Source organism: Miniopterus natalensis, chromosome 15 (assembly GCF_054644295.1).
Source record: "Miniopterus natalensis isolate mMinNat1 chromosome 15, mMinNat1.hap1, whole genome shotgun sequence".
NCBI lineage: Eukaryota > Metazoa > Chordata > Mammalia > Chiroptera > Miniopteridae > Miniopterus > Miniopterus natalensis.
Window position 1 is genome coordinate 3,598,863 of NC_142095.1, and position 18,540 is coordinate 3,617,402.

General features: G+C 38.5%; 1 protein-coding gene across 1 annotated transcript in view; it reads left to right on the forward strand.

The window, feature by feature from the left end:
• The window catches only part of RHOA (ras homolog family member A), a 30,882-nt gene that overhangs the window by 1,552 nt on the left and 10,790 nt on the right, over positions 1-18,540 (forward strand). Inside the window, exon 2 of the mRNA XM_087824742.1 lies at positions 2,810-2,888. The gene's annotated coding sequence lies outside the window, so the exon portion shown is untranslated. The remainder of the gene's footprint in view (positions 1-2,809; positions 2,889-18,540) is intronic.

Sequence of the window (18,540 nt, forward strand, 5' to 3'; positions counted from 1 at the left end):
TTGATAAGTTGTCTTGAGAGTAGTTCTATCTACTTTTTAGAGCACTGGTAGCTCTTGGGGACATAAAATATATAAGATAGAATTTGTTTGAGTCAAAGTCTAATCCTAGACTTACATCTTCTGTTCTCATAAAAATCTACAATGGAAGGAAGAAGAGAATAGGAATGCGACTTTTTCATAGATCCAGAATTTTGCATCTGAAAGGAATCTTCAAGGCTTATATTCCAACACCATTAGCAGATGAGGAAATTAAGTTACAAAGGCTAAGTAAATTTCTTAAGTCATGTCTAGTCAGGTGCAGGCCCCAACTATTTTCTCTGTAAGGGATTCTCCATGTACTCCCAAACAGCTTGCTTAGAATCAGCTAAAACTCAGGACTTAACAGCTTATTACAGTGCTTTCTCCTTTTATATATTGCTGATTTTATATATATTGGGAAAATCTGAAAATTTTATTTTCCAAACAAATTTCAGTTCTTTAGCTACATCACTCTCCTCTCTGTAACTGGGTGGTCCTATAGCAGTTGATTGAAATAGATAAATGAATATACAGGGGTCCCTGCCTAGTCCTGGCTTTAGGTTTTGGGTCTATTGAGGGACCAACTTCTCCCACAGGGAGTCCCAGGCTCCCCTGCTCTAAATGTAACATAATTATTAGGTCAGGCTAAGATGTTATCAGGCAACTTGTGCTCTTTTGACTGTTGACTGTAGGTAGGATGGGGAGAAACTACATGTATCATGTAAATAGTTCCTTGTGTGTATGGCAGTGGTTTTGTTGGAGTATTTTAATAGTCCTGATTCCTTTTATGTCAGTTAACTTCTTTTAAAAGTTTATCCTGGTCATGTGGGGGTGTTAGTTATTAGGAGAGTGAAAACAGGTAGATCTTCAGGTGTTTCCTGTCTATGGGGTGGAGTCCAAGCAGTGACAGGAGGAGGAAGTGGGTTGCTGCTTTGGGTTTTATTTGTCCTAGAGCTGTGAGGTTTATGTTCGCTCTGTCGGAAGAAAGATGGATAATTCAACTTTTAAGAGAACTAATTTGGGCTTGCTGGGCTCCTATAGACAGCACTTTGGGTTTAATTGCATTATGGCTACTAATGATAATGATAAAATGGTTCATAATTGCTGGATTGTAATCACACATTTGTAGTTTTAAAAGGTCCCTAAGTATTTTGTCTTCCCTTACCACTCAGTTTATCTTTATGCAGTTCCTAGTCAGTGGAACTCAGTTTGCCATACCTACACTTTAATGTAACTAAATTTTAAACTTGTGTTGATGTGTATTGCTATACTCTGCTTTTTGGGGACATGCTCACTGTTAAGTACTTGCGAGATTAACAAATTAAAATTTCCAAAACAGTTTAAAGATAGTAATTACTGTAAAATTCCCATTTCAAGTGTTTCTATTTCAGGTGACTCATTTTTAATCTGTGGGGTTGTAGTAATAAGTGAAGACCTTGTATACTCATAATTATGATAGTCATGTGACTGAAAATCAGATAGGCATTGAAGCTGCTCATTCTGAGTGTTGGTCTGAGTTTATTGGTGGTTCATCCAGATGATTCTGAATACATTTTATAGCTAATAATCTTGAAAATATGAGATACACTCTGTTAAATTGCAGCCACTTTGCAGTGTATACCAAATTGAGCTTGATTTTTTTTTTAAGAGGATTGGTAAAGTAAATATGTTTAAGCATATTTATGATAGTATCTTAATATTCAAGTGAAGGGAAAGAAGAGAACATAAGGAGTCAGTGAAATAGGTTTGGAGTAAAAAGAAAAGTGGGAGATAAAATGAAATTAGAGAGGTGGGCAGGGACCAGATCATGTAGGGCCTTTAGGACATGGGAAGTTCTTCAGGTTTGTTCTGAGGTAAGAAATTAGATTTTTTCTTTTAGCAGGGGAATGTTATGATCTGATATTAAACAAGCAGCTAGAATTGTGCATAGAGAGTAGGGGTAGATCTGACTTTAATAAGCTAATACTGATCATTTCTGACAAAAATATCAGAAGGATTTCCTATTATTATTTACTTCCTTGACCAATTTTTTTTTTTTTTAAGCTATTGATTTTTCTGACATTTGCCTTTTGGCCTTTAATTTCTCAGTAAAGCTTGTTTTGCTCTGTGTTGTCTTTTTTTAATCCTCACCTGAGGATATTTTTTCCATTCCTTTTCAGAGATAGTGGAAGGGAGAGAGAGAGAAACATCCATGTGAGAGAGACACATTGATTGGTTGCCTCCCGCACTGGTGCAACTGGGCCAGGGATTGAGCCTGCAACTGAGGTACATGCCCTTGGCTAGAATTGAACCTGGGACCCTTCATCTGAGGGCCTACACTCTTAACAGGCCGGGGTAGTAATGCCTGTTTTAAAAAGGAAATATAGCTTGATAAAGCAAGTCATTAATGTGTTCATGGTAGTCTAGGTGGTAGGGATGTAGGTGTTCACTGTAAAATTCTTTTAACTTTGCTATGTGTTTGAAAATTTTTATAATAAAAAGTTGGAAAGTTAACCCACATAGGATTTATCTGTTTTTGATATTTGCTTTTAAAAGGGCAACATTAATTTATAATGTTCAGAAAATAAGGTTGATTGTGTACATTAAGTGAAAGAGGCCAAGACTCGTATAAATGTGATACATTTTTATGGTATGTGAATTAAAAATTAAATTTTGCACTTTTTTCTCTCTTGGATTCTAAATTACTTCACAGAACTTTGGGGGACCCCATTTACATCTTGTGCTGTGCTTTGTTTTGTTTTGTTTTTGTAAAATGAACAGACATAATTCCTGATATTTTTTGGTTTTATAGTGCCTTTCATCTGAGAAGTTCAAGGCGCTTTGTAAAACTTCTGCCACACAGGCCGTGAGTCTTGCAGCACATTTGTAAGGTATGTCAATAGATACCTTTTCTTTCATTCTCCTGTTCCCATGGAATAGAGATTTTTATTATATATTAATGTAGGTTCTGGGAAAACGTGGGTGTATTACTATTAACGATTTTCTTCACCAATCTTGAGATCTTTATCTTACTCCACAACTTTTCTCTTTGGTCTTATTTTTCTGCCTCTCCATTAGTCCTCTAACATCCTTTTTCTCTGCTATTCTAAGAAATATTTCTTCCTTAGATGAAGATATAGTTCCTAACCTCTTTCTTAATCTTTAAGGAGAGGGACTCACCATATTACACACATTCTTCCTTACTTGTGGACCATTCCTCTCATCCTTCTATTTTTCATGTTTAAGTTTTCATTTTCTGGATTGTGTAGTTTGGTCATCTTACAGTTTATCCTGTGCTGTGGGTATATCTAATTATCAGTAGAAAATGAACCAACTAGAGAATGAGAAACAGGACAGTCCGCCCTACCAGAACAGTCAGCAGTGGTGCTGGCTTGGGAGGGAGCAATGTTAACAGCAGGTATAACAGCCCACCCAGCAGCTGTTCCAGATACCTTAAACTGATTACAAATAAGGGAAATGGTATTTTAATTTAATGGACACTATGATAAATGTTCTGGTCTGGAATCATTTTGACCACCTTTTGTTGTTTTCCGTGGGTTCGAGAGCACTCTGTATGTAGAGAAATGATTTGTTAGGTGATTCTTATTTCATGAGATGTGACAGTGAAGGCATATGATGGTAGTGCTTTTGGTTGGCTTTGAACTCTTTAGGTATGTGAGGAATGGCCAAGTTAGTTTGTGCTTTTCCATTCACTCATTTAACAAATAGTTACTACTGAATAGCCGCTGCTGAATATGCAAGGAGTTGTTCTGGGACACAGAAGAAAACAGAAGGTCCATGCCCTCAGGGAGTTTTTTGTTTGTTTGTTTGATATTTATTCCTAAAAAACATGAACATTTGGTATGAAACTGAAAAGTCTGTTAGTTTTGAATTATGCCATCTACTTTTTTTCTCTCTTAAATTTAACTTTACTTTTAAAATTTTTTTTCTATACTTTTTACTTTTATTTTTTCATCTACTTTTCTCGATATCACTGACAAGAAAGGGGAAAGCACATCAGATATTAATAATCACAAAAACATTAAAAACACTGCTCATGGAGTTTTGGTGTTTTGTTTTTTATTAAGAAAAACAATTGCACCTGGCCAGACGTGGCTCAGTAGTTGAGCGTCGACCTAGGATCCAGGCGATCGGGGTTCGATTCCTGGTCAGGGCACATGCCCGGGTTGCGGGCTCCATCCCCAGTCAGGGGTGTGCAGGAGGCAGCCAATCAATGACTCTCTTATCATTGATGTTTCTGTCTCTCTCCGTCTTCTTTCTTCTCTCTGAAATCAATAAAGATATATTTTAAGAAGAAAAAAACAATTGCGTGTTTATCAGTCTTTTCATTTTTCTTTTAAAATTTTTTTTAAAAGTGTAATTTATGGTTGAAATACAGTATTATATTAGTTTCAGGTGTACAATATAGTGATTCAACATTTATATACCTTAAAACGTGCTCACTAAGTCTAGTAAGCATTTGTCATTGTGCAAACTTATCACAATATTATTGACTATATTCCCCTTCCCCTTTTTCACCCATCCTACCATCCCCTTCCCCTTTTTCACTCATCCTACCATCTCCTTCCCCTATGGTAACCTTCAGTTTGGTCAGTTTCTGTGAGTCTGTTTTTTTATTTTGTTTATTTGTTTTGGTTTTCTTAGATGCCACATAAAAGTGAAATCATATTATATTTGTCTTTCTCTGGCTTACTTAGAGACTCTAGGTCTATGCATGTTGTTGCAAATGGCAAGATTTCATTTATTTTTATTGCTGAGTAATACTCCATTTATATACATACAGCACATCTGTATCCATTCATTTATGGATGGACACATAGGTTGCTTCCTTTATCTTGGTTATTGTAAATAATGCTGCAGTGAACAAAGGGGTGCATGGAGTTTATATCCTGATAGAGAAGACTGATAATAGACAAGGAATGGACTTGCCTTTTTTCAGGAAGAGCAAAAAGGCTTGAATGGTTGGAGCCTAAAGAACAAGTGAGATGAGTAGGAGAAATAAAGCCTTATAGCTAGGCAGGGGCCAGATCTTGTAGGAACTGGGAATTTAGAGTCTACTCAGAGTGCATTGGGGAGCTATTTAAGGATTTTTTTAAAAAAAAATATCTTTATTGATTTCAGAGATAGGGAGGGAAAAGGAGAGAGATAGAAACATCAATGATGAGAGTCATTGATTGGCTGCCTCCTGCCCGCCCCCTACTGGGGATCGAGCCTGCAACCCAGGCATATGCCCTGATGGGGAATCGAACCTTGATCTCCTGGGTCATAGGTTGATGCTCAACTACTGAGCCATGCTGGCCCGGCCGAAGGGTTTTTATATAAAAACAAGGGAGTGATATTATCTGATTTGTTTATATTTTGGGCTGCTCTACAGAGAATATAGTAGCAATTTTCAACCGGTGTGCCACAAGAATTTTTAAAACATGCATTACTTGACTATTTAGTCAGGGGCACTAACCTCGTTTTTTTTAGATTGTCAAATAAAAAAAATGACAACACGTCCAGCCAGGCATGGCTCAGTGGTTGAGCATCAATCAACCTAGGATCCAGGAGATCGGGGTTTGATTCCCAGTCAGGGCACATGCCCTGGTTGCAGGCTCTATCCCCAGTCAGGGGCGTGCAGGAGTCAGCTGATCAATGACTGTCATCATCGGTGTTTCTATCTTTCTCCCTTTCCTTTCCTCTCTCTGAAATTAATAAAGACATATTTTAAAAAAAAAGACAATGGCCAACATAACAATATTCATTATAGCCATTGGTGTGAATGAATCAAAATTACACCTTTTGCCCAGGCCAGTGTTTCTCAGTGGTTAGAGCATTCGCCCTTGCACCGGCAGGTCTCTGGTTCGATTCCTGGTCAACGGCATGTACCTGGGTTGCAGGTTCAGTCACCTGCACGCCCTTTACTAGGGATCGAGCCTGCAACCTGGGCATGTGCCCTGAGGGGGAACTGAACCTAGATCTCCTGGATTACAGGTTAGTGCTCAACCACTGAGCCATGCCAGTCGGGCATGAGTTTTTTTACTGCCACCTGACTGAATCAGAGAAACATGACATGTTTGGTGTTTCCATTTTCTTGTCTTTTATTTGTTTAACTGTAGGAGTTAGTATGTTGGGGCTTATATCCTAGGATTTTACCAACCTTTTTTCTTTTCAACTGTCTTTTTTTTTTTTTTAAATGTGTTTCCATTGATTTTAGAGAGAGAAAGGGGGGGAGAGAGAGAAACATCAGTGTGAGAGAGAATCATTGATTGGCTTCCTCCTGCACGCCATACTGGGGATCGAGCCCACAACCTGGGCATGTGCCCTGACTGGGTATTAAACCGAGATCTCCTGGATCATAGGTCGATGCTCAACCACTGAGCCATGCCAGCCAGGCTTTACCACAATTTTTAAAAAGGAAAAAAATACCATACCGTAAGGTTTATCATAAAAATGTGTATATGCTCCCTATGCTAAAGCTCAGTCCTCCTTTCATAGTATTGCTTCCTTGGGGCTTTAAGAATATTTTTAGAGCATAGGGTTGGTAAAGCACTTATATGAAACAATGCCAAAGGAGTAGAACATGAAAAGTAAGCCTTTCTTCACATCTCAGCCTCCCAAGGTCCTTGCTTCAGAGAAAACCATGTAACTGGGTCTTATATATCCTTCTAGAGATACAATGTCTATTGTATATATTACATATTTTTCCTTTTTTAGGTACAGACTTGCACTTTACACTGTTATGTGCAACAAGATCTTGGTGATTATTTGGCAAGATATTTCAAAGTATACATTATGGAAAATAGTTTGGCGGTTCCTTAGTTGTTAAATATAGAATTACCATATGACCCAGCAATTCCATTCCTAGATATATACTCAGAAGAATTGAAAACAGGTACTCGAACAAACACTTATACGTAAATGTTCAAAGCAGCACTATTCATAGCCAAAAGGTGGAAATAATCCAAATGTCCATCAACAGGTGGAATATTATCCAGCCATTTAAAAAAATGAAGCACTGATACATGCTGCAACATGGATGAACCTTGAGAGCATCGTGCTAAGTAAAAGAAGCCAGACACAAAAGGCCACATATTACATGATTTCATTTATATGAAATACCCAGAGTAGGTAAATCTATAGAGACAGAAAGCAAATCGGTGGTGGTTTCCAGGTGCTGGGGGAAGGGAGAGTAGGGGCTGGAGGCTTAATGGGTGTGGATTTTCTTTTGTGTTGATGAAATGTTTTGGAGCCCTAGCCAGTTTGACTGACAGTGGTTAGAGCATTGACCTGTGTACTGAAGGGTCCTGGGTTCTATTCTGGCCAGGGGCACATACCTTGTTTGGAGGCCTGATCCTTGGCCTGGTCAAGTGGGAGGCAACCAATCTGTGTGTCTCTCTCTTTCTCTCCCACTCTGTCTGAAAAGCAGTGGAAAAAAGATCCTCAGGTGAGGATAAAAGAAAAAAATGTTTTGGAACTAGATGGTGGTGGTGGGTGCACAACACTGCTGATGCACTGAATATCACTGAAATTGTATACTGTAAAAAGGTTAACTTTATATTATGTCAAATTCACGTCAGTTAAAAAAAAGTTTTTTAAATAGATGTTCAGGCCTCACCCTGAAGAGATTTCAGTCTTCTAATTGTGGAGCCTTGAGAGGAATAGAGATGTTTGTACCAGAATGCATGGTGCCTGGCTGTGCGCTGTCATTGCTGTCGTTAGGTACCTTGGTGGGGCTACCTCTTAGTTCGTTCTACTCTGGTTTGGGGCAGTGTAGCAGAGAGTTAGGTTGCACAAGTCGCATCCTGATTCTGTGTATCCATTTAAGGTGAACCTTGGAATATTGACATTTTGAGGTGGCTGATATGATACCCAGAAGGTATGTATGTTCCTTCAGGAGTGTTTCTTACCCTTCTCACTCCCAAAGAATTTAAGTCTGGGTGAGTCTCACTTGGCATTATATTGGAGGCTTTTGTCAGTATTCTCTGCTTGCCTTTGTGTGCTTTAGCCATGTTGCTTGATCTCCAAGGACCCTTGAACTGGCATCAACCCTTGGCAACTGCTCGATCAGGATGGCCAAATAATGGCAGTACCAGGCTCAAGCTCATTATGAACACATGGACAGATGGTAGTCTGGGACTTTTTGCCAGAGGTTTCCTATGTAGTTTGTAAATAAAGTAAATGACTTTGTTTTCAATTTAATTTCTCACTGTTTAATGGTGTTTCCTGTCTGACAGGCACAGCCCTGGGTGTAGGTGAACCTGGAGTTGATAGAATAGGTTTCTGCCCACTGCACTGAAACAGTTTAAATGTAGGGATTTTCTTCCTCTGACTTAGTGAAGAGTGTTTCCTGTTCATTTAAGATGTATACTTTAACAAAGGTCGAAGAGCCAGGGAATGGACGGTGTTAGAAAAGGGCGTGTTTATGAAAGGGGTACATTTCCTTTCAACCAGGTTTATTTGAACAAAAATTTTAGGACTGTTTGGAGAAAAGGCTGCATTTTGACCTTCATTTTCAGTTTTATAGTCCTAGTAGCTTTGCTTCATGAGGATGCATTGTAGGGCAGCTTTTAAACTTTGGTGGGATTCATGTGTTTAGGGAAAGGAGGTATGTATCGTGTAGAAAAATTGAGATCTTAAACCACTGAAATAGTATTGTGTCCTTGATAACTAACGCTTGCTCCTTTAAGCTTTAAAACCTGTTTTGTTTTTGTAGTGGATGTCTTCTTTTTTTTTTTTTTTTGTCTTACTCGTATCTGGGTCTTAAGCTTCCCTGTGTACTGATTGAGGTCTTTCTCCTAAAGGATTTTTGAGGTCCCTGTTTGGAGTCTGTTGTTCCCCTCTAGGACACTGGCCTGGCCTGAATGACATTTCCCTCCCTCCCCATTTTACACTTCTGAGCACAGTTGACAGGGTTTTCTGTTTCTTACATTCTTGTCAAAGGCTGCATCTCTTCTCACCTAAGCATGTATTTTTCTAAATTACTGTGAACTGATCTACTGGCCAGTTAGACTTAAACAGTTGTCTAAAATAAGAGCAAATGAGTTTAGAGGAAGATTCTGTGTTTAAACTTATTATTACAGATTTTTTTTTTTTTTTAATATATATTGATTTCAGAGAGAGGAAACGAGAAAGAGACAGAAACATCAATGATGAGAGTTATTGATTGGCTGCAACCCGCAACCCGGGCATGTGCCCTGACCGGGAATCGAACCCTGATCACCTGGATCCCAGGTTGATGCTCAACCGCTGAGCCACGCCTGGCCGGGCCAGATTATTGAAATTTCTGATTCTTGAACTATTAAAGCAAAGTGTCCTAGGAGGTAGAGTCACCACTAGTGTACACAGCTGATCTTGTTGTAACTTTTCTTTTTCTTATTTATTTATTTTTTAGATGTTTTCTTGATTTTGAGAGAGAGAGAGAGAGAGAGAGAGAGAGAGAGAGACACACACACACACACACACACGCACGCACGCACTACACCAGGAATCAAACTGACAACCCTTCAGTGCACTGGATGATGCCAACCAACTGAGCCACACTGGCCGAGCAGTTTTTCTTTCTTTTTCTTTTTTATTCATTTATTTTTATGCTTATCTGAAGATATTTTTGCCATTGCTTTTCAGAGAGAGTGGAAGGGGGGGAGAGAGCAAGACATCAATGTGAGAGAGACACATCGATTGGTAGCCTCCTGCACATGCCCCTACCGGGGATCGAGCTTGCGACTGAGGTACATGCCCACCTTGGCTGGAGTTGAACTCACAACCCTTCAGGTCGCAGGCTGGCACTCTAACCACTGATCCAGACTGGCTAGGTTTGTTTTCTTTTTAAAATCTGTGTGTAGCACATTGGTTATATAAAGTTTATTGGGTCCTGGAAATTTATGTTTTCAAATTTGTTATTTGAACATTTAACTATTATGTGCTTGTCAGAGTATGGTGAATAAGACAGATATGATTCTACAAATGGAGTGTGTTGGTAGGAAGAACTTCAGAGGGGTGTGATGAATGGGGAAGGGAGAAATGTTAGGTGCTGGGGGAGTACCTAAGGGGCCTGATCTAAGTTGGCAGCTCAGGAAAGGCCTTGAGAAAGCAATTTAGGCTTAAGAATGAGGTTTTACTTAGTGGGTGAGGGAAGCGTGAGTGGGGTACATCCGGGACAGAAGAAAGGACGAAGTTATGACTTAATAACCTGAGTTATAGGATATTTTATTGTTTTGGCCAAGGGTGGTTGTATGCTTTGGGTTTTATATTTCATGTTTGTATCTTGGGATTTAGTTATTTCCTTATCTGCAATGTGACATTTTATACTCAGATTTCATCCAAAATATTTTTGCACTCCTTTCATCGACACTGCTACCTCCCATAGAAACTAACATTGACAAAAACTAGGGTTGGATGGAAGTTTTTATGTATACTAGGATCATTCTTAGTGAAATTCACGGGATTTTTATGTCTTAAAATTTCCTATAAAACTTTCAAGTTTAGTTTCCAAAAGACTAGACATCTTTTACTTTTGTAATGGTCGTCTGTACAGTAATGGTTTATAACAACTTCTTTGGAGAGAAATAAATAAAATTTTCGACTGTGTTACATAATTGAGGCTTATGGATGTCAGTAGGATAAGTCTTATGAACTCAATTTCTAATCTTGTGTCCACTGTGTTTAAAGTAATAAATGCTGGGAAAAAAAGTAAAAGTCAAATCATGTCCAAAGCTATGCTGTAGTAAATGCCTTTATTTCATGGATGGTTGAGAAATGATAGCTTGCTGTACTCATCACTGTTTCTTTTGCGTAATTAGTCCTTTGAAGAATTATGAGGTAAAATTATAATTATCTCAAGTACACTGAATTAGTCATTTTTAAAGCTATGGTTATTTTATCTGCATGGAAATTTATTCATTGTCTTTCCAAAATGTTGTAAAGATCTTGATCCAGCAGAAGCAGCAGCTATTCAGTCAAATTATTTCTTCTACTGTTTTTGGCTGAAGAACTGTTTTGTGCTTACTTATAATGAATGTTTGGCTAATAAATGTCTGTATAATGCATTCATTATAACCTGGTAGCACCATTTCAGACATCTTTGGTGGCTCCTTATCTGCCAAAAAAAAGCTAAGAAAATTAGTATTGCAAAATGGGTAGTCCCTAAACAAGTTATCAAAATTATTCAGCTAAAAAAAGAAAAAGAAACCCTTAAAAATTAAAATTAAAAATATTATTCAGCTAATTTAGGTTATGAAATTCCAGTTAATTTTACAAGAGAAATAGTAGTGTCTCAGTCCACTTGTTTGAGATAACAGCATGATTATGAGTCATGGAAAAATCAGATTTGAGGGCACTGGAAAAGGTGCTTTAAAAGTATTTTGAGGAGAGAGAGAGTGTGTGAGTGTGTGTGTTTAAAATAAATTCAAAATGGGTTAAAGCTTTCCAGAAAGTTCTGAAAATCACAAGCTCATTTGATGTCAAAACCTCAACTAGTTTTTATCCTACTTAGTGTGACTATTCATTTATTTTACTGAAGAACTATTAACTATCGGGTGTGTTATAGAATATTTGGCATTTGCACCATGTTACGCTTCGAAAATCTGAAAAATTCTGAATTTACAAACATCTAACCCCAAGAATTGTGGGCCTGTAGTTCTGGGCAGTGAAAGATTATATATAATTTTTAATAAGGAAGAGGGTGAGATGAGGCATGCACTTTGGAAATATAATTAGTTGCTAGACTGGTAAAAGTTTCATTTTAGGAAAAACACGGTTCTTTTGAGGTCAGGCCATATTATAAACTGGTGTTCAAATTCTTCTGGACAGTTGCAATTGAAGGAGGGAGTTGCTATTTGTCCAAATAAGACCTAAACAGTAATGACAAGCATTTATTGAACACTGACCTATTTTCAGTATAGGTAAGCTCTTTTGTGTAATATTTTAATCTAACCTCTTTTTGTGTACTGTCTTATTTAATCTTCATTCCAACCCTATCTAGAACGTTTCATCTTCCATTTGACAGATAAGTAAACTGGTTATAAAGGGTTACAAAACTAGTAAGTGATAGAGCCCAGGTTAACTCTCAGGTAGTGTAGCTCCTTAACCACTACTGTAAATGGCTTTCTTTCTACTCTGTTGCCACCTATAACCAATTAATTTCTAGTAGAACCTTTTACTTTGGCTAGTCTACATGGGACCTGTCCATGTAATGAGTATTTCTGATTTTAATGAGTAGTTCATATGGTAGATGCTGAATGCTCATGAGTCATACCCAGAACAGGACTCAGATTTTGACAGCCAAATGTAATGTTTGGTCAAGTAAGGTTGGCGGTAGTGTTTTGGGTGGGAATGGGAGGAGAGGTTGATAACAACCACCTGGAACTCTGAGAACATGTGTCAGTCAGCCTGCCCCTTCCAGAATCTGTGGATGGGGTAGGGATTGGAGTGCATGTGATTACATCTCCCTCCAGTTACAGTGAATAATCACGATTGTTCACAAGGTAAAATAACGATGGTGAGGCACAGTTTATAGGCCCTTTCTCTTCTGCTTGGGAACACTTACAGTGCAAGAGAGGAATGCTATTAAACTTTTAAAAAACTCTTGGCCTTAAAAAATAGTTAAAAGCTAGATTGGGAAAAGTTTCATTTTAGGAAAAACCGTATTCAGGTAACCTTGAATTTTCTAATTTATGGGAAAAATGAATTATTTGCGATCTTCAGTACTTTAGCTGTTAGTAACAAATTATTTTTGATCCCCGTAATGAATCTCTTCATCCTGGTCGACAGTTGCTGCTCTCTAAAATATTACAGGAATACTAGTCTTTTCTTCAGGCTCTTGCCATATCTAAAGTGATATGGTAGGCCTTCAATCTCCCCCACCCCCTTTCTGTACATACATGAATGTAGGGACTAGGGAGTTTTATACAGTGGTTTGTTACTTGTAAATCTTGTTTGAAAAGAAGTAACTTCCTACTTGAAGACTGAGACTAAGGCCAATCCAGAAAAGAAGGGAAGTAATTTAGAGGAAGTAAATTTGAAGGCTAATGTCTAATCTTAGTAACTTGAGCTTTTGAAAGTTTCCTTTCAAAATGTTAAAATTAACTCTTTCTTATGCCAACACATTTTCTATCCATTAACTTAGGAAGCCTAGGTTTCTTATATTTAATCACATCAACAAACACATGCTTCTGTTCAGTGCTTTTTTACCCTGTTAGGCATTGTAGAGAATGTAGAAATGAAGATACAACTATTTTATTGGAGCTTACAGGTAATAATACCCAACAGTTAAACATTAGCTGTTATGTGCTAGGAATTATTTATTCTACATACTTTCCTGTGTTAACTCATTTAATAATTACCTCTGTCCTTTAAGGGTAGAAACCACTATTTTCCCCATTGATATAGTACATGGGTACAGAGGCACAAAGGGGTTAAATAACTTACCCAAAGATTGACAGCTGCTTTGAACCCTAGCACCTGGCTCCAGAGCCTTCTCTAAAAATGCGAACAGGCCTGGCTGGCGTGGCTCAGCTGTTGAGCATGGACCTATGACCCAGGAGATCATGGTTCAATTCCCAGTCAGGGCACATGCCTAGGTTATGGGCTTGATCCCGACGGTGTGCAGGAGGCAGCCAATCAATGACCCTAATCATTGATGTTTCTATCTCTCTCCCTCTCCCTTCCTCTTTCTGAAATCAATAAAGACATTAAAAAAATAATAAAAGTGCAAACAGTATCAAATGATGTAAGTCTATATAGTTATTTGGGAAACAGCATTCAGTAGACCAAGTGCTATAGGCATTCAGAAAGGAAGAAAAATTTGTATTAGAGTAGCCAAGGAGGCCTCCCTGGGGAGGGTATAAGTCTTAGCCTTAAAGGCGATAGAGTAGAGTATATGAGTAGGGGGGAATCAGCCCTTGGTAGGGTTAAATTGTGCTTGAGCCCTGGCTGGGTAGCTCAGTTGGTTAGAGTACACACTGCCCCCCCCTGCAATATGCCAAGGTTGTGGGTTTGATTACCGGTCAGGGCAACATAGAAGAATCAACCAATGAATGCATAAATAAGTGGGACAACAAATGGATGTGTCTCTGTCTGTCTCCCTCTCCTCCTTCCCCTCTCTCTAAAATCAATTTTAAAAAATTGTGCTTGAACACAGATAGTCTTGTTTTACCTCCTTGTAGGGAAGAGAGGGGTGGACAGTGTTGTTTGGGGGGCGGGCAATGTACTTATGTAGCCTCCAGGAGATCAGATCCCAAGATGGATCTTTGCATATGTACTGCTTTGTGTCTTTCTTTTCTTTACCTAATATATAGATCTTTACAAGTCAGTACATTTTAAAATTTATTTTAATCTTTCTCAAAAACTTAATACATCCATTTGTTAGGTTGACAGCGGAAAAGGATATGTGGTCTGTAGAGGTAGTCATGGCTAAGAGTTTCCTATGTGTTCTTTTGAGAGATAGTCTGTGCATATACCAGTGTTTATTGTTCTTAACAAATTTATTTTGTTAATGGTTGCATAATATGCCATTGTTTGAATTTATTCATAAGATACCTTTTTTTTTTTTTAAATCCTCACTGGAGGATATTTTTTCCATTGCTTTTTCAGAGAGAGTGGAAGGAAGAGAGAAAGAGGGAGAGAGAGAAACATCAATGTGAGAGAGGCACATAGATTGGTTGTCTCCCACACTTGCCCCAATAGGGGCCGAGCCTGCAACCAAGGTACGTGCCCTTGGCTGGAATCAAACCCGGGACCCTTCAGTTCCCAGGCCAATGCTCTAACCACTGAGCCAAACCCACAAGGGCCATAAGATACTTAACTAGTCCTCAATAGGGACATCTAGGTTGTTTCTAGTCTTTTGCTTTATAATATTACAGATATTGAAGTGTTTTTGTTTTTTTATATTTATTGGTTTTAGAGAGAGAGGAAGGGAGAGATAGAGAAGCATTGAGTTGTTGTTTCACTTTTTATGCATTCATTGGTTGATTCTTGTATGGGCCCTGACTGGGGATTGAACCGCAACCTTGGTGTGTCCGGACGATGCTCTAACCAACTGAACTACCTGGCCAGGGAAAGTGTTCATTCTTGAACAGAAATGTTTGCATTCGTGTGTGAATATATTTTTAGGATAAATTCTTTTTTTTTTTTAATATCTTTATTAATTTCAGAGAGAGGAAAAGAGAGGTAGAGAGAGATAGAAACATCAATGATAAAAGAGTCATTGATTAGCTGCCTCCTGCACGACCCCGACTGGGGATCGAGCCCACAACCCAGGCATATGCCCTGACCGGGAATCAAACCCCGATCTCCTGGATCCTAGGCTGATGCTCAACCGCTGAGCCATGCCCGCTGGGTGATAAATTCTTGTAAGTAGAATTTTTGGTTCAAATGGTATATGCAGTTTAAATTCTATTAGCTGTGGCCCTGCAAAGAAGTTGCTCCCCACAATAATAATGGTGCACTCTTTTTATGACTTTATCCCTTTAATTCTCAGACACTGAAATTCTTCAGCCCCATTGAGACTTAAAATCCATTGCTCTTACTACCCTTTTACTGCCCCTCATCATCTTAAGTTCCCATTTTCTTCAGTTAGAGTTCATAGCTATCACTGTAATCATCCCCTTATGTATATTCTCAACTCTTCTTTCATCTTATGTGGCAAAACCTCAGCCCTGTCAAATCTAGCTCATCACTTATTCTATACCTGTAACTGAATGTAGTTGGAGAAGGAAAAAAATATGCTGACTGGTCTCACTTTGAACTCATGACCCATAACCTCAAAGGTGGCCTGAAGGACTGCCCAACAGTCTCCTAAGATTCCTTAGTCCATTCTCCGATTTTTAGGACAATATAGCACCACCTCCTTTAGCTCAGATCTTCTGTTTCCCTTTCCCAGCGTCACTGTCAACTGATGTTTGCTTTCTACATAATTGAGAAAATGAAAGCAATTAAGAGAGTCTACTGCTACATCTACCACTCACCTGCATTTGGCTGTATGGCCCTCTTCCTCCTCTTGTTACTGTGGAGCAGTCTCTTAGGAGTCCATAGTCCATACCCAGAGTCAACCCCTCCACTTGCATGCTAGATCCTGTTGCCCTCTAATCTCCTCAAAATGCTGTTCTCCCCTCTCCCATATCAATTCTGCATACAACCTATTGGCCAGATTTTAATGATAGTTACCCCACCAAGCTGAGAGGTATGGGAAATGTAGTCTTTGTTATTGGCAGCCATGTGATCAGGAAGAGGAATGGTAAATATTGAGGCAGACAGCAGAGCAGTCTGTGCCACCCTTCCAGACTTTTTTTAATTAAAAAAACTTGATATAGATACAGAGAACAAATTGGTGGTTATTAGATGGGAGGGGAGTGAGATATTAAAGACTCTACCTATTATTGTAAAATTGTCTATTTCTCCCTTCAATTCTGTTGATTATTGCTTCATATATTTTGGGGTTCTGTGTTAAGTATGTATGTTTATAACGTATCTACCAGTGTTGAATCTTTCATCAATATATAATGTCCTTTTTGTCTCTTATAATCTTTTTTGTTTAAAGTCTTACAGTATAGCTATTTGTCTGACAATATAGCTATTCAGCTGTTAACGGATAATTATTTCTGTCTGTTAGAAATACTGTTATGACAGATCTTGCACATGTGTTTGGTATACTTATTTTACTAAATATTTCTGTGGGCTTGTACCAAAGAGAATGTTCTGCTTTAGTACACACTATTTAAACAGTTTAGCAAAGTAGTTGTACACTCCCACCAGCAGTAAATGCATGTTCCAGTTGCTTCCCACCCAACATCACTTTTTAAATTTTAGCCAAGCTGGTGGGTATGTAGCAGTATCTTATTGTGGCTTTAATTTGCATGTCCCTGATGACTAAGGGTGTTAAGCACCTTTACCTGTGTTTATTGGCCATTTTAGAAAGCTTTGTGAGAAAGGATTATGTACTTTGGACTAAGAAGTTCAGTCATACTGGAGAAATAAGATACCTGTGAAACATACTAAGATGTAGATTGGGATTTAATAATAGAAGGCAGAGTAGGTCAGAGTACCACTAAGAAGCAAATAAAAAGATTTCAGAGAAATTATCCGTGGCTACCTGGTAGGAAGTTGGGTGGGAGCTTCATTTTACCCCTATAGTAAAGCTACACATACACTAAATCAGGCATTGTCAAAGCTTAGCATGCATCAGAATCACCGGGAGAGGTTGTTTAAACTCAGATTAATGGACCCACTCCCAGAAGGTCTGATTCGGTAGGTCTGTGGTGGGGCTGATGGTTTGCATTTCTATCAAGTTCTCAGGTAATGCTGATACTACTAATCTGGAGATCACTCTGATAACCACTGACTAGAAAACAGATTCTTAATGAAACAGCAGCTAGTGGAACTGTTGTGGCTAGATAGTTGCCTTAATAGGATTATTTTGTTAATTGAAAACTAATGATTTAAAGGAATAAAAATAGAGGATATTGAATCAGTCCTTTTTTTAATCCTCATCCGAGGATATCTTTATTGATTTTTTTGATTTTTTTATATATATTTTTTATATTGCTTTTTAGAGAGAGAAAGGAAGAAGTATGTGAGAGAGAAACATTCATCAGCTGCCTGTTGTATATGCCCCAACCAGGGATCGAACCCTCAACCTAGGTTCGTGCCCTGAGCAGGAATTGAACCGGAAACCTTTTGGTGTATAGGACAGTGCTCCAACCAGCTGAGCCACCTGGCCAGGGTTGAATCAGTCTTAAGTGCTTTACAATATTTGCTTTTGGTCCAATGGGCAGTTATTTTAATTTGCAATCCAATTTAATATCTAGGAAGACCTTAGATTATTGTATAACTGAACTCTAGGCTAAATGAACAGCTTCAGTAAACAGTTCCAGAAAGCCTTCTGGAAGCTATTCAGACAAATGTTAGTCAACATCATGGTCACACAGACACAAGGAAATCACCAAGGACTGCTATGTGAAATGGAGAGAACTGAGTGCTAATGTGTGGTTGTGGTTTATCTACCCAGGTGCAAGCACAGGCCACTCCCACACAGTGCAACTAGATAAGGAAGGCAAACCAGAGAATAAATAGGCTGCAGTCACTACAGAGAGTCATTAGACTGGTAAAAAGTAGTGTGAAAAGGGCTTTCCACCACTTATCAGTCTTAATATAGCAGAGCTTTCTGTAGGTAAGAAAGCCTCAGCTCTTTGCTTGACACCATCTGTCTCCATTGAGAGTAAATAGACACACTGGATCCAAGAGTTGATGACTTCACAGCAAACATCCTTGACATTTGGCACTCCCTCTTCCTCTGATATGTAAATGACATTCTAAAAAGAATGTGTGCAAAAAAATTATAAAAGTCTAGAAAACAGACTGGGGAAAGTGTGAAATATAACAGTCTTTAAAACCACAAGACTTTGGACCAATTACATCAAAAAATCAGTTAAGAAGAAATAATTCAGACATCACCCTAATTTATAAATTAATTGATCTTTCACAATGTCACCAAGGAGAAAAGGGTACTAACAACTACAGGGAAGCAGGCAAGACAGTGGAGTA